At 40.1% G+C, this 5,006-nt stretch overlaps 1 pseudogene; it reads right to left on the reverse strand.

The window, feature by feature from the left end:
• Nucleotides 1-739: 739 nt before the first annotated feature.
• Nucleotides 740-861, reverse strand: LOC129897955 (5S ribosomal RNA; annotated as a pseudogene).
• Between the last annotated feature and the right edge of the window lie 4,145 nt (nt 862-5,006).

Below are 5,006 nucleotides of genomic sequence, written 5' to 3' on the forward strand. Positions count from 1 at the left end.
GTGACATGTGTCAGACCCTAAGGGTGACACATGTCACACCCTTAGGCCGCAACCTCAATCATGCAACCAATCCATGGTTACCATGTGGTAGGTGGGGGTCCACCCCAGGGTGTGTCACCTGCTGCCACTTGTCACTTTCATGTGCTGCCACATGTACCTATCACATGCTTCCATGTGTCAAGTAGGTGAGTCGTCTCCTTATTTCTCTTCCGTGGGTTCATAATCTCATCACACTTTAAGAGCCTATATATTCCTTGCTACTGAATCTCAACATGCACTCAAGTAGCTTAAGTACGTAAGACCTCTCAGTTGGTAGCTTATGCGAGTCAATCGGGCCCTACTACTCATTTCTCTGCCTCCAACTCCTTTGGAATATTTATAACCCTATTTCCAATCTTCCCTATTATTGGGGTATCTCATTCTCTCCTCCTTAGAGTTTTTTGATAGTGTTATAGACTATCCGACTCACATGACGACTTCTAAGAAACTCAAGAGCCTTCCTAGAAACTTAAGAAGCTTAAGAAGCCTTCCAAGGTACCAAAGTACGGGGTGTAACATCCTTCCCTCCTTTAGAACATTCGTCCTCTAATGTGAACCAAAACCTTCCTCGGATATTATACGGACTATATGGAGAGTTCCTCTATCCCGTTGCCATAACATATACGTTTATTGAGCAATTAGAATCAAAGTTCCAAAGGTTAGGATTACTTGTAGACGTAGGGAATAGGTATGGATACTTGTGTTTCATTTCCTCTTTCGTTTCCCAGGGGGTCACCCATCCTAGTACTACTATCTCCCAAGCACGCTTAACTTTAGAGTTCTAATGGGATCCGGTGTGTTAGTGCTGGTATGATCGCATCCATCCCTTGTGGGGTCTCGTTTGAAGTTTAAGCATTCCCATTTACTCAAGATAGCGTTAGTTGATTTTCTTATATGCTTGTATTTCTCTTGTCCACTTCCCCCCTTTAGGGTGTATCCATGTCATTGTCTATTTATTTCTAACTTTTCAAATGCATAGGAGTCCTTTCTAACCTATTTAGTATACTACGTTATTTCCATATCTTCCTTTACATCCCCTATACTTTGGGTTACCCATGTACGAAACCGTAATACAATAATGAGGTGCTTAGCCCGTGCTCATAATTGGTTAAAATTCTCCACTCGGGAGCACTTATACTTTGATGATCCGTGTTTCAAGCTTCGTCATAATACTAGCCTTATACTAGTGGATACCACTTGACCTTTTATTCTGAACATTCCTTCTAAATCTGTGTAAGTCTTTCTTATTCATTTTCTATTTGCTTTTCTGTCTTCCACTTAACTTATTATGCTTTACACATTTTACTGAATAGGCACGCAGTCATAGTCTAGTTTATCATACTTGCTTTCGCTTCTCTTACTTACCCTCAAGTTTTCTCCTATCTCACTATAGAGGGGATTTCTCATCCTTTCCTTTTTTTGTTACGTCTATATCACAATATCAATTCAGTCGGTACCTTAATATATTATTCTATTCAGATCTATTAGTCTTCCTTAAATCATCTTCTTAGGGTCATAAGTCTTTTTCAACTTCTATTTACCATATCAATATCGACCTCCTAGTTTCTATTGCCATCAATTCAGCAATTAACTTATTTCTCAAGGTTAGCCATACTCGTGGTTTATCCAAATTTCATCATTATTGTAGGCACGACCTTTCAAGACATACTATAGCCCTGTATCTCATTCTCTTTCTATTTCTTGGAAAATTTGGGCAGAGTTTCCTTTGTATTTCTTACTATCTCAAACCTGCACGCAGAAAATACCAACAGTGCCTCACAGGGCCAGCACGTATAAAGATACATATATACATATCATATCACATCATATTGCAGCCTCACAGGGTGCCCAATATCAACAATAGTATAAAATGATGGACTTACCTCACATGTCCAACTCGAACTATGCCTGTTAGTCTTTCCGTCCACTTTTCCTTTTAATTTTCAACTTTATCTACATTTTTCTTTCAAATTCCGACTTTACATGTCAATCATATTTCCATACCTTATCTGGCACACCTCTCTCGTGCCTTGGCTTACCTGCGTTCTTTGTAACTTCCCATATCGTCAGTCATTTTCTTCTATTGACATTGTCTTTCATCTGAAATCAGAGGTTAGTATAAGGAATTCCACTTCCTATGACTCGGCTCTATCGCACGACCTTAGATATGAAAGAAAGGAAACATCCTAAATGTCCTATAGCCTCCTATTTTTAGATATGACGTGCAACACATCGATAATCAAGACTCTACTAGACACAGTCTATAGACACTCCGAGGACAAACTACTCTGATACAACTTCTTTCACGACCTAACCCCGTGGGCCGCAAATGGGGTCCGACCTGGACCCCCATACTCATCCCTATCAACTTTAGTCAAAGCGCACTATGAACAAGAGATACTACTCACAAAAACCCCACTAAGTTAAAAATCTTTCATGTACATATAGTCTCTTTCATTTGTATCATACCATAAAAGGGCACACAAGCCGACAACGTTGCCATAATGTAAAAACATTTATAATATGTCGTATAGGCACAACCGAAATAAACTCATAAAAAACCCACTTACATATATCTATAGACCTCTAAGAATAGTAACGGTATCATATGGTGGGATAGGGACCCCGCCGTACCCCTGAATAAACCAATATATAATTTAAAAGATCATCACCAAAAGCTAGGCTCCTGAATGGTGGAGCACTTCCAACATAGCTGAGTGGAAATCCTAAGCTGACAGATTCCCAACACGTGTACCTGTACCTGCGGGCATAAAATGCATCCCCCCCAAAAAAGGGAATCAGTACGATACATGTACTGAGTATATAAAGCTTAAAACATCATAATTAAGACAACAACTGAAATAAGGATGCAGGACACAAGGGTAATAGTTAGTAAAGCACTATACCTGCACCTTATAACATGAGGGCATGTATATCATCCTAATATATCGTACCCGGCCAGCTGTGGGACTCGGTGTCACCATATCTTTGTATACGGCATCGTACAATCGTATACGACATCATCTCATACATTACAAATACATAATTAGATAGCATCAAGACTAATGGCTATAATATTTCTCTCTCAACGACTATACTGTTCATCATCTTTGACAAGTTTGAATGGCTTCAACGCCACCGGTGAAGCTCCCTTGGCCACCGAATATAGATCATCAAACATCATCCCTTTATCCAGCTAATGACACTTTAAATATCCAAAATAACACTAAAAACACAGTAGCAATTTCAAGTGACGCTGGTTTAACTCAACTACAATCGATCGGTCAACAAAATATTGATGCAATATCTATTCATGTCTCTGAAGAGGAGCTTGGAATTACACACAAAATTATCTCTCTACAAAATCATGGATTGATTCGAGTAACAAGAGCTGGTGTAAATGAATCCTCATCATTTGGACTATATACAGTCCAAAAATTGGATGAAACCACCACACCAATTGAGAGCACTGATCAGGCAACTACTGAGCTGAAGAACGCAGAGTCGCCGGAGCTGCGCTTGGATATTCGAACAGGCTACAATGACATTCGAGACATCAGAACCTCTGAGGTTTGTTCTTCAGGTCAAGACGCAGCTAAGGGTTTAAGTTTCACCGGCATATCAATCTCCGACAAAAAAAATGACGTCAACACCGGAGCTTCGGCAACCTAATCGGACCAAATTCAATGCCAAAATGTTCGTGAGGGTCTTGTGCATCTTCCTAGCAATAAGCGCCAGCTAGAATCTCTCCCTAGCTCCTCGAATCTCTCGGCAACCTCTGCTAACAGGTTGAGCAAAGAACTAGTAGCTTTAGCAGTTTAATTTTCAGAAAATTAGTCGCAAGGAGTGACAACTGCATGTATGTCTATTCCATCCAACTTTATGCCTTCGACTGATGATGTTTCGAAATCCAGTGGAGCTCATTTGCTTCATGCAAATGAGTCCCTTGGTACTGCTGCAAACATATCAATGCAGGGGCCCAATCTTATCAACATCAAGACTACTAGTCACCCTGAAATTATACCTAAAGTGATTAATAATGCCAATTCTCAACCTAGGAACCAGCACCACAACCAGCAGCCTACCATTCTCCATAATAACTTTCCTAAGGTTTCTAGCAATTTTGACACTCATATTCAGAATAATTAACCCAAGGTGCCTAGCAGCTCTGCTAATACTGGTCCTAAACATCATGCAACCAAATTAGCCCATACTCAAACTCAACCAAGTAACACTAATCAAAACCCCAAGAAAAACAACTTTCCCAACTTGAAAGACCAGGTCCCTCAACCAACCTCCTACACTGTAATTTAGTCCTTTACTGCCAAACTCAGATCAAACCAAGCAAAGAATGAGGCTCCTTTTGAGTTAGATGCCCCTGAGTATACTACCAAACAAGGCCTGCCTACTGTGTTCTTCCAAAGAGAAGACTTCATGCACAAACTAGCTGAAAGATGCAAGTACACTTAGGTTGACAAATTTAGCAACACCATGCCAAAAATAGAGTTGATAAGAAGGAGCTTCATCCTTCAAACCCAGCTCTCAAAAGGTGTCAAAATAGCACATTTCAATGCTAGACATGTCTACATTGATTTGGACGATGAGTTGGGCTATACTACTGTCTGGACCAAACATAGAATGACAATAAAGGGCCAACTCATGAGGATTCAGACATAGACACCCACTTTTAAACTTGATGAAGAAAGTCCAATAGTGCCAATTTAGGTAGCCTTACTTGAACTACCTTGGCATTATTACAACAAGGAGTTCATAACTGTCCTGCTAGCCTCTGTAGGAAACTTGATCTATCTTGATACTTCTTCCATTCAAAAAACAAGGGGAAGCATAGCTAAGGTGAGACTACAAGTGAACCTCACTGAAGAAAGACCTCCTCATGTTTGGATGGGATATGCTAAAGATGATAAATCTCTAGGGAGATGGCAGGCTATCCAATATGAAAATGTACC

The sequence above is a fragment of the Solanum dulcamara genome, chromosome 7 (assembly GCF_947179165.1).
Source record: "Solanum dulcamara chromosome 7, daSolDulc1.2, whole genome shotgun sequence".
In the NCBI taxonomy this organism is placed as follows: domain Eukaryota; kingdom Viridiplantae; phylum Streptophyta; class Magnoliopsida; order Solanales; family Solanaceae; genus Solanum; species Solanum dulcamara.